Source organism: Bombina bombina, chromosome 1, assembly GCF_027579735.1.
Source record: "Bombina bombina isolate aBomBom1 chromosome 1, aBomBom1.pri, whole genome shotgun sequence".
Lineage (NCBI taxonomy): Eukaryota > Metazoa > Chordata > Amphibia > Anura > Bombinatoridae > Bombina > Bombina bombina.
The window spans coordinates 974,196,527-974,209,432 of record NC_069499.1 but is presented as its reverse complement, the minus strand read 5'-3'; positions in this window follow the sequence as shown (position 1 = coordinate 974,209,432).

Genomic DNA, 12,906 nt, shown 5'->3' with positions numbered 1-12,906 from the left:
TATTAGCATGATTAAGGGTGAATAACCTGAAACGTTGCTTTTTGTTTGCTACTGTGTGCCTACATGGTTTTTGTAAGCTAAAAGTTAAATAAATGACATAAAGACAAGAGCTTTTCCTCATTATTTGGTGCTGTGAACCCTTGCTGTAGTGATAAAGTTAGGGAGACAGAACCTCTCCAATCATCTCTAGATGGGATTACGGTGTTTTTCCACCACCGTGGTATCAATTGTTTGGCGCAGTTCAACAAAATGGATCTAAGTCTGCATCTAATTTTGGTAGGTTTATGGAATAAACATACTAGTGGATCAGAGGGTATATCATGTTGAACAATTTCTGTAGTCACTAGGTTGGTCAACTCATTTTTATATGCACACTATATAACATCAATTAAGTAGCATGTTGCCAACATAATAATTGTTTTAAAAATACTTTAAAAAAAAGTAATGTCAATTGACTGCTTTTTATCTTATCTCCCCTGCTGTGACAGATTTAAATAAGCTTCCGCAGTGATTAAGCAAACACTGTCTAGGATGTTGCAAGGTTTGGCTTTTAATATCTGGAATAAGCTCTTTATCCTCTTGCAAGAACTGGAAAAAAACAGAATTTATGCTTACCTGATAAATTACTTTCTCCACGGCGTCATCCATACTTGTGGGAATATCTCTTCCCCAACAGGATATGGCAAAGAGTCCCAGCAAAGCTGGCCATATAGTCCCTCCTAGGCTCCGCCCATCCCAGTCATTCGACCGACGGACAGGAGGAAAAATATAGGAGAAACCATATGGTACCGTGGTGACTGTAGTTAGAGAAAATAATTCATCAGACCTGATTAAAAAACCAGGGCGGGCCGCAGACCGGACACACCGTTGGAGAAAGTAATTTATCAGGTAAGCATAAATTCTGTTTTCTCCAACATTGGTGTGTCCGGTCCACGGCGTCATCCTTACTTGTGGGAACCAATACCAAAGCTTTAGGACACGGATGAAGGGAGGGAGCAAATCAGGTTACCTAAACGGAAGGCACCACGGCTTGCAAAACCTTTCTCCCAAAAATAGCCTCCGAAGAAGCAAAAGTATCAAATTTGTAAAATTTGGCAAAAGTGTGCAGTGAAGACCAAGTCGCTGCCTTACATATCTGATCAACAGAAGCCTCGTTCTTGAAGGCCCATGTGGAAGCCACAGCCCTAGTGGAGTGAGCTGTGATTCTTTCAGGAGGCTGCCATCCGGCAGTCTCGTAAGCCAATCGGATGATGCTTTTAAGCCAAAAGGAAAGAGAGGTAGAAGTCGCTTTTTGACCTCTCCTTTTACCAGAATAGACGACAAACAGAGAAGATGTTTGTCTGAAATCTTTTGTAGCTTCTAAATAGAATTTTAGAGCACGGACTACGTCCAAATTGTGTAACAAACGTTCCTTCTTTGAAACTGGATTCGGACACAAAGAAGATACAACTATCTCCTGGTTAATATTTTTGTTAGAAACAACCTTTGGAAGAAAACCAGGCTTAGTGCGCAAAACCACCTTATCTGCATGGAACACCAGATAGGGCGGAGAACACTGCAGAGCAGATAACTCTGAAACTCTTCTAGCAGAAGAAATAGCAACCAAAAACAAAACTTTCCAAGATAACAACTTAATATCTATGGAATGTAGAGGTTCAAACGGAACCCCTTGAAGAACTGAAAGAACTAGATTTAAACTCCAGGGAGGAGTCAAAGGTCTGTAAACAGGCTTGATCCTAACCAGAGCCTGAACAAATGCTTGAACATCTGGCAAAGCTGCCAGTCGTTTGTGTAGTAAGACAGATAAAGCAGAAATCTGTCCCTTTAGAGAACACGCAGATAATCCTTTATCCAAACCTTCTTGCAGAAAGGAAAGAATCTTAGGAATTTTTACCTTATTCCAAGGGAATCCCTTGGATTCACACCAGCAGATATATCTTTTCCATATTTTATGGTAAATCTTTCTAGTTACTGGTTTTCTGGCCTGAACCAGAGTATCAATCACCGAATCTGAAAACCCACGCTTTGATAGAATCAAGCGTTCAATCTCCAAGCCGTCAGCTGTAGGGAGACCAGATTTGGATGTTCGAATGGACCCTGAACAAGAAGGTCCTGTCTCAAAGGTAGCTTCCATGGTGGAACCGATGACATATTCACCAGGTCTGCATACCAAGTCCTGCGTGGCCACGCAGGAGCTATCAATATCACCGAGACCCTCTCCTGTTTGATCCTGGCTACCAGCCTGGGACTGAGAGGAAACGGTGGGAACACATAAGCTAGGTTGAAGGTCCAAGGCGCTACTAGTGCATCCACTAGAGTCGCCTTGGGATCCCTGGATCTGGACCCGTAGCAAGGAACCTTGAAGTTCTGATGAGACGCCATCAGATCCATGTCTGGAATGCCCCATAATTGAGTCAACTGGGCAAAAATCTCCGGGTGGAGTTCCCACTCCCCCGGATGGAATGTCTGATGACTCAGATAATCCGCTTCCCAGTTTTCCACACCTGGGATGTGGATCGCAGATAGATGGCAGGAGTGATCCTCCGCCCATTGTATTATTTTGGTCACTTCTTTCATCGCTAGGGAACTCCTTGTTCCCCCCTGATGATTGATATACGCAACTGTCGTCATGTTGTCTGATTGGAATCTTATGAATCTGGCCTTTGCAAGCTCAGGCCAAGCCCTGAGAGCATTGAATATCGCTCTTAGTTCCAGAATGTTTATCGGGAGAAGAGACTCTTCCCGAGACCATAGTCCCTGAGCTTTCAGGGATTCCCAGACCGCGCCCCAGCCCACTAGACTGGCGTCGGTCGTGACAATGACCCACTCTGGTCTGCGGAAGCTCATTCCCTGGGATAGATGGTCCAGGGTCAGCCACCAACGGAGTGAATCTCTGGTCTTCTGATCTACTTGGATCACTGGAGACAAGTCTGTATAGTCCCCATTCCACTGTTTGAGCATGCACAGTTGTAATGGTCTTAGATGAATTCGTGCAAAAGGAACTATGTCCATTGCTGCAACCATCAACCCTACTACTTCCATGCACTGAGCTATGGAAGGACGTGGAACAGAGTGAAGAACTTGACAAGCGCTTAGAAGTTTTGACTTTCTGACATCTGTCAGAAAAATCCTCATTTCTAAGGAATCTATTATTGTTCCCAAGAAGGGAACTCTTGTTGACGGAGACAGAGAACTTTTTTCTATGTTCACCTTCCATCCGTGAGATCTGAGAAAGGCCAGAACGATGTCTGTATGAGCCTTTGCTTTTGAAAGGGACGACGCTTGTATTAGAATGTCGTCCAAGTACGGTACTACTGCAATGCCCCTCGATCTTAGAACCGCTAGAAGGGACCCGAGTACCTTTGTGAAAATCTTTGGAGCAATGGGAGGGCCACAAACTGGTAATGTCTGTCCAGAAAGGCGAACCTTAGGAACTGATGATGTTCTTTGTGGATAGGAATATGTAGGTACGCATCCTTTAGATCCACGGTAGTCATAAATTGACCTTCCTGGATAGTGGGCAGAATCGTTCGAATGGTTTCCATTTTGAACGATGGTACCCTGAGAAATTTGTTTAGGATCTTTAAATCCAGAATTGGTCTGAAGGTTCCCTCTATTTTGGGAACTACGAACAGATTTGAGTAAAATCCCATTCCTTGTTCCGTCATTGGACCAGGGTGTATCACTCCCATCTTTAACAGGTCTTCTACACAATGTAAGAACGCCTGTCTCTTTATTTGGTTTAAGGATAAGTGAGACATGTGGAACCTTCCCCTTGGGGGTAGTTCCCTGAATTCCAGAAGATAACCCTGAGAAACTATTTCTAGTGCCCAGGGATCCTGAACATCTCTTGCCCAAGCCTGAGCAAAGAGAGAGAGTCTGCCCCCTACTAGATCCGGTCCCGGATCGGGGGCTACTGCTTCATGCTGTTTTGTTAGCAGCAGCAGGCTTCTTGGCCTGCTTACCCTTGTTCCAGCCTTGCATAGGTTTCCAGGCTGGTTTGGGCTGTGAGGCATTACCCTCTTGCTTAGAGGATGCAGAACTAGAGGCCGGTCCGTTCCTGAAATTGCGAAAGGAATGAAAATTAGACTTATTCTTAGCCTTGAAAGGCCTATCTTGTGGAAGGGCGTGGTCCTTTCCTCCGGTGATGTCTGAGATAATCTCTTTCAATTCTTAACCATCTCCGTGGAGATGTTGCCTGTGCAACGGCAAAGAGAATGACTGGGGTGGGCGGAGCCTAGGAGGGACTATATGGCCTGCTTTGCTGGGACTCTTTGCCATTTCCTGTTGGGGAAGAGATATTTCCACAAGTAAGGATGACGCCGTGGACCGGACACACCAATGTTGGAGAAACATACTTTTCAGCTAAATTAGAACAATTACTACATATTTGTGGATACAGAACCAAACTGTAGTTGAGAATGATTCAATTAACTTGATAAGAATACTGTAACTTTTAATATAATGATATATATTTTATTTAAAGAAATCGGAATGTCAAAATTAAACTTTAATAATTCAGACAGTTCATGCAGTTTTAAGATACATTTAATGTCACTTCTATTGAAGTTCTATTGATGTTAAAAAAACAATTGTACATATGGTCAGCAGCAGTAATGTTATTGGTTTCCCAGATGTGTTCAGCTAGCTTCTAGTAGCACATCACTGATCTGTAGATGACTTTAACTATGTGTTTAATTCCTTTGCAGGGGTTAAACATGTAGTTATGTGGAAGATATGATGCAATAGTAACACATTCTAACATATTAGAGCATTTTATTTGTCCACTATGATGTACCTTTAAAAGATCATTAAATACAGTAGAATTGCATAATCAACATAAGCATAATAAAAAGACAATACAAAATCCCTTAGTGTGAAGTTCAAATGAGTAGTAGATTTTTGTCTGACAAATTTCAAAGTTAGTTTAATTCCCATGTATCGTGTGACAGCCATTAGCCAATCACAAAATGTGAATATGTATATACTGGAGTATAGAGTTTAGAGTTAGTTTTTTTTTTTTTTTTTTTAAAGATTAGTTAGTTTTGTTTTTTTTTTCCTCTGGGCAGCAAAAGAGCTAAATGCCCTTTTAAGGACAATGCCCAGCCAAATGCGATTTTTAGGGCACTTTTTAGAGTAGTTTTTTTTTAAGATGGTTTTTCTATTTTTAGAAGTTTTTTTTTATTTCACCAAAATAGCTAGATCACTTAGTAGTAGATTTTTTTTCTGACAAATTTCAAAGTTAGTTTAATTCCCATGCATCATGTGACAACCATTAGCCAATCACCAAAGGCAAATACGTATATACTGTCAATTCTTGCACAAGCTCAGTAGGAGCTGGTGCCTCAGAAAGTGTGCATATAAAAAGTTTGTGCACCTTTTAATAATATAAGTAAATTGGAAAGGGGTTTACTATTAGGTGCTCTATCTAATTCTTAAAAGTTGAGTTTTGACTTTAATGCTATTTTAAATAAAAGGATGTGGAAGTCCAAATTAAAGTTTAATGATTCAAGTAAAAGAGTATTTTATTTGTAAACTAAAATGTCCCTTTAAAATAGTAGTCAACATGCAAATGTATAGGAGATCATCATAACACTATTAAAATTGGTACCTTACCTAATTTTTGTAACCCTATTAGCCAAGCCTGGTCTGGCCATAGGGCATGCAGGGCAAATGCCCGGTGGGCCGGGCTCTTATGTGAGCCTTGCTGCTATATACCACCCTCTCTTAATATGGGTAACAATAGGAAAGCTAATACAATTTGCCTATTTTGTAAAGCATAAAGTGCAGATTCTGCCTGGCTGTTAAGCAGGGCAGCTTCAGGATGAGAGATCGGGTCTATTATGGATACCTACATAGCTTTAGCGAGCAGCCTATCCGTATAGTGCATGTGGTACAGGCCACAGTATTGAAGATAGGACAGTGCGAGATCTAACCGATTTACTATCTCCAATAGTGCAGGCAGAACTGGTTCTCATTACCACCTACCATATTTGGAAAAAAGCATCCCATTCATGGATGCCACTTTAGGCTTTTTTTAGCTTGCCATCACCTAAATTACAAGTTTTGCCTTATACCGGGTGCGTAAAGAAGGCAAAAAAAAAGAGCGGTATCGCACTTTCCATAGTGCTGCCATTACGAGTTACTGAAAACCTCCTTGTGCTGGTGCGTTAAGCTCCATACCGCACAAAAGCCAAGGTGCTGAGTTTACGTGCTTGTGCATACTTTCCCCCATAGACATCAATGGGGAGAAAGTGTTAGAAAAAAACCCTGCAATTGCGGAATGGAGATCGCCGTAACCTGTAACGCAACCCCATTGATGTTTTTGGGGAAAAGAAAGTTACGTTTAAACCTAACACCCTAACATAAACCCCTAGTCTAAACACACCTAATCCGCCGCCCACGACATTGCAGACACTAAATAAAGTTATTAACCCCTAATCCACTGTTCCCCGAAATCGCTCCTCGACACTAAATAAACCTAACAACTATCTTAAAATAAATAAAAACTTACCTGTGAAATTAAAAAAAGTTTTAACTATAAATTAGCATAACTATTCTAATAAAATTAAAATAAAGTACCGAATAAAAATCCTAAATTACAAATTTAAATAAACCTAATACTTAGAAAAAATTCAAAAAATTTAACATTACAAAAAAAACGCTAAAATTACGAAAAATAAAAAACACTAAGATTACAAAAAATAACGAAATTATCCAAAATAATAAAAATTACATCTAATCTAATAGCCCTATAAAAACAAAAAAGCCCCCTAAGCTAACAATAGACTACCAATAGCCCTTAAAAGGGCCTTTTGTAGGGCATTGCCCTAAGATAAACAGCTCTTTTACCTTACAAAATTACAAAGCCCCCTTAAAAGTAACCCCCCCACCCAACCAACTCCCCAAAATAAAAAAGTCTAAAAAAATCCTAAAATACCTATTGCCCCTAAAGGGGCATTTGTATGGGCATTGCCCTTAAAATAAATGAATGTTTAAAGGTTTAATATAGTATTTGCGATGTGGGAGGGTGGCGGTTTAGGGCTTAATAGGTAGTTTATGGGTGTTAGTGTGCTTTGTAACATTTTAGTTATGAGTTTTCTGAAACATTTTTGTTTTGTAAAATCCATAACTACTGGTCTCAGAACACGGAATTGATTGTGTCGGTATAGGCTGTAACGCAAGCATTTTAGCCGGACCGCACACACTGTAATATGGCGCTATGGAAAATCCTGCACTCAAACGTCATTTTTTTGAGTGTGGAATGGAGGGTTGCGGTATAGCTATACCGCTGTGACTTGTAATATGCGTTACCTGCCATTCTACATGCAATGGCCAATTTTTCAGTGGTATAGCCGTACCGCACCATAATTAGGGTTGCCACCCGTCCCTTAAAATACAGAACACTTATGAGTTACACATGCTGCAGGGTGTGCATGGAGGAATATGAATAGTGCTGTCCATAAACACAATACATGTTCATCCCTGCACACCCTGCAGCATGTGTAACTCATAAGTGTCCAGGAAAACATCGCTGAGGTGGCAACCCTAACCATAATGCAAAACTTGTAATCTAGCCGCATGTGTGGTAACAATTAGATAAAGTACCTTTTTAAACTTTTTATGATTTCCTTTGCACTGCTTAGATTACCATGCAGTGCTTGTATGGGACCATGTTTACTTCACTTATGCTTTACTTCACTTATGCTTTAAACCTCTTAAAGGGCATGAGCTGTGTTTTATAAATTGTTGGTGAATTTAAAAAAATAAATAAAAAAAAAGCTTTATTATCCGTATTGGACAGCTGTCTCTTTTTAACAATATGTTTTTCAACTCATTGCTCTCCATCATAAAATTAGACCTATCATAACAATTGCTTTTAAACCGTTATCAATTGTCCTTTGCTAATTCCATTAATTTTTCATGTAAAAATATTCCCTTCAACAGTTTCTTATAAACTGTTGCAATTTATAAGTCTCCAATTAATTGTATTTGTATTATGTTCTATTTCACTCACTTGTAAAGCTCAAACCACATAAATGTGACACAACCTTCAGATGCGTATACAGGTAGCCCTCAGTTTACGCCAGGGTTAGGTTCCAGAAGGAATGGTTGTAAATTGAAACCGTTGTAAATTAAAACCCAGTTTATAATGTAAGTCAATGGGAAGTGAAGGAGTTAGGTTCCAGGCCCCTCTCAAAATTGGCATAGTAACATCTAATACTGTACATTATTTTTAAAGCTTTGAAATGAAGACTTTACATGCTAAACAGCATTATAAACCTAATAAAATAATCACACAGCACAGACTTTACTTGCATTTTTCTGCAAACAGTTCTTTCTATGCATTCCAATCTGGAATGATTTATAGACAGGAAGATCTTGTTCCTTTGCAACCTGCTCGATAGCTCAGACTGGTTAAACTGATTAATTTCAGCTTGCTTGGCTTGCATATCTTTGCTGCAACACAAGCGGACAGCTCCACCTACTGGCTATTTTAATCAATGCACTGCTTTTCAATAGCAGTCACATGACTGAAAAAAAAGGTTGTTATTTTGAAACGGTGCAAATTGAACCGTTGTAAACCTAGGGCCACCTGTATATTGTTTTGCTTCCAAAGCCTTACCTGTCTAAATAAACAATAAATCATTTGTGAAGCAACCACTGAACAAATCTTAACCTGATAAAAATTGCTGTAGCCTTAAGTATGGGCTCCCTTCATCTCATCACTAGGTTTGCTTAGAAGGAGGGTGTAGGGCAATTAATTTATGGGCTTTTTAGTGGCTTAAAAGGGGTTAATTACTTCTCTTTATGCAATACTGATCCAAAATGGTTTAAATTAGTGCTTTCAGTGTGACACAGAGGGAGTCAAATCAATGTATTTGTGTATTACTGGCTCTAAAGAGGTTAAATCAGTTATCTTTGTGTATGTTACTGGCTCTACACAAGGTGATCTACATCAGATTGCAATGCCATCTGTACCTTTATAATTCATATAATTGTCTTTATTAATGTAATAGTGTTGTGTAACATATTGGCATTTTACTTGTAGTGTTAATTTCACAGACTAAAACTAGACTAAAATGAGCATAAAACTAAAGAAATTCTGATGACTAAAACTAAAATGTCATTTTAGTCAAAAGACTATGACTAAAACTAAATCAAAATTTGCTGTCAATATTAACACAATGCAATTTGTTATAATCAATCCATATCTAATTACTGCTCTTTTGTAAAAAAAAAAGCAAGGCTATTTTTTTGTTATTTACGAAACTTGGTTTTATTTAATTTTAAGATAAATAAAGACGTTATATACCAAAAACAATTAAATCTGTATTGCATGTTAAAACTAGGGATGGGCGAATGTTTCGCAACATTTGAAAAACGGCACGAATTTTAACACATTCGTTCGTTCGAATCGAATTTCGAATGTTTACATAACATTCTAACATTCGATTTTCAAATGTTCGGTTTCGAATTTTACGATTACATTCGAAAATATTCGAATTCGAAAAATTTGAATTTAGATTGTAATAGTATTTCTAATGCTTTTTCTTTAAATGTAATATTCGAATTATGCAATATTCAAATTCGAAAAATTTGAATTTAGATTGTAATAGTATTTCTAATGCTTTTTCTTTAAATGTAATATTCGAATTATGCAATATTCGAATTTGAAAAATTCGAATTTAGATTGTAATAGTATTTCTAATGCTTTTTCTTTAAATGTAATATTCGAATTATGCAATACGTGTAATAGAATTCGAAAAATTCGAATTTAGATTGTAATAGTATTTCTAATGCTTTTTCTTTAAATGTAATATTCGAATTATGCAATACGTGTATTCGAATTCGAAAAATTTGAATTTTTGATAGTAATAGTATTTCTAATGCTTTTTCTTTAAATGTAATATTCGAATTATGCAATATTCGAATTCGAAAAATTTGAATTTAGATTGTAATAGTATTTCTAATGCTTTTTCTTTAAATGTAATATTCGAATTATGCAATACGTATATTCGAATTCGAAAATTTTTAATTTAGATTGTAATAGTATTTCTAATGCTTTTTCTTTAAATGTAATATTCGAATTATGCAATACGTGTATTCAAATTCGAAAAATTCGAATTTAGATTGTAATAGTATTTCTAATGCTTTTAAATGTAATATTCGAATTATGCAATATTCAAATTCGAATAATTCGAATTTAGATTGTAATAGTATTTCTAATGCTTTTTCTTTAAATGTAATATTCGAATTATGCAATACGTGTATTCGAATTCGAAAAATTTGAATTTAGATTGTAATAGTATTTCTAATGCTTTTTCTTTAAATGTAATATTCAAATTATGCAATACGTGTATTCGAATTCGAAAAATTCGAATTTAGATTGTAATAGTATTTCTAATGCTTTTTCTTTAAATGTAATATTCGAATTATGCAATATTCGAATTCGAAAAATTAGAATTTAGATTGTAATAGTATTTCTAATGCTTTTTCTTTAAATGTAATATTCGATTTATGCAATATGTGTAATAGAATTCGAAAAATTCGAATTTAGATTGTAATAGTATTTCTAATGCTTTTTCTTTAAATGTAATATTCGAATTATGCAATACGTGTATTCGAATTCAAAAAATTCGAATTTAGATAGTAATAGTATTTCTAATGCTTTTTCTTTAAATGTAAAATTCGAATTATGCAATACGTGTATTCGAATTCGAAAATTTTGAATTTCGATTGTAATAGTATTTCTAATGCTTTTTCTTTAAATGTAATATTCGAATTATGCAATACTTGTATTCGAATTCGAAGAATTCGAATTTAGATTGTAATAGTATTTCTAATGCTTTTAAATGTAATATTCGAATTATGCAATATTCGAATTCGAAAAATTTGAATTTAGATTGTAATAGAATTTCTAATGCTTTTTCTTTAAATGTAATATTCGAATAATGCAATATTCGAATTCGAAAAATTCGAATTTAGATTGTAATAGTATTTCTAATGCTTTTTCTTTAAATGTAATATTCGAATTATGCAATACGTGTATTCGAAATCAAAAAATTCGAATTTAGATAGTAATAGTATTTCTAATGCTTTTTCTTTAAATGTAAAATTCGAATTATGCAATACGTGTATTCGAATTCGAAAAATTTGAATTTCGATTGTAATAGTATTTCTAATGCTTTTTCTTTAAATGTAATATTCGAATTATGCAATACTTGTATTCAAATTCGAAAAATTCGAATTTAGATTGTAATAGTATTTCTAATGCTTTTAAATGTAATATTCGAATTATGCAATATTCGAATTCGAAAAATTTGAATTTAGATTGTAATAGTATTTCTAATGCTTTTTCTTTAAATGTAATATTCGAATAATGCAATATTCGAATTCGAAAAATTTGAATTTAGATTGTAATAGTATTTCTAATGCTTTTTCTTTAAATGTAATATTCGAATTATGCAATACGTGTAATAGAATTCGAAAAATTCGAATTTAGATTGTAATAGTATTTCTAATGCTTTTTCTTTAAATGTAATATTCGAATTATGCAATACGTGTATTCGAATTTGAAAAATTCGAATTTAGATAGTAATAGTATTTCTAATGCTTTTTCTTTAAATGTAATATTCGAATTATGCAATATTCGAATTCGAAAAATTTGAATTTAGATTGTAATAGTATTTCTAATGCTTTTTTTTTAAATGTAATATTCGAATTATGCAATACGTGTATTCGAATTCGAAAAATTTGAATTTAGATTGTAATAGTATTTCTAATTCTTTTTCTTTAAATGTAATATTCGAATTATGCAATACGTGTATTCGAATTCGAAAAATTTGAATTTAGATTGTAATAGTATTTCTAATGCTTTTAAATGTAATATTCGAATTATGCAATATTCGAATTCGAAAAATTTGAATTTAGATTGTAATAGTATTTCTAATGCTTTTTCTTTAAATGTAATATTCGAATTATGCAATACGTCTATTCGAATTCGAAAAATTCGAATTTAAATTGTAATAGTATTTCTAATGCTTTTTCTTTAAATGTAATATTCAAATTATGCAATACGTGTATTCGAATTCGAAAAATTCGAATTTAGATTGTAATAGTATTTCTAATGCTTTTTCTTTAAATGTAATATTCGAATTATGCAATACGTGTATTCGAATTCGAAAATTCGAATTTAGATTGTAATAGTATTTCTAATGCTTTTTCTTTAAATGTAATATTCAAATTATGCAATATGTGTATTCGAATTCGAAAAATTCGAATTTAGATAGTAATAGTATTTCTAATGCTTTTTCTTTAAATTTAATATTCGAATTATGCAATATTCGAATTCGAAAAATTCGAATTTAGATTGTAATAGTATTTCTAATGCTTTTTCTTTAAATGTAATATTCGAATTATGCAATATGTGCATTCGAATTCGAAAAATTCGAATTTAGATTGTAATAGTATTTCTAATGCTTTTAAATGTAATATTCGAATTATGCAATATTCGAATTCGAATAATTCGAATTTAGATTGTAATAGTATTTCTAATGCTTTTTCTTTAAATGTAATATTCGAATTATGCAATACGTGTATTCGAATTCGAAAAATTCGAATTTAGATTGTAATAGTATTTCTAATGCTTTTTCTTTAAATGTAATATTCAAATTATGCAATACGTGTATTCGAATTCGAAAAATTCGAATTTAGATTGTAATAGTATTTCTAATGCTTTTTCTTTAAATGTAATATTCGAATTATGCAATATTCGAATTCGAAAAATTAGAATTTAGATTGTAATAGTATTTCTAATGCTTTTTCTTTAAATGTAATATTCGAATTATGCAATACGTGTAATAGAATTCGAAAAATTCGAATTTAGATTGTAATAGTATTTCT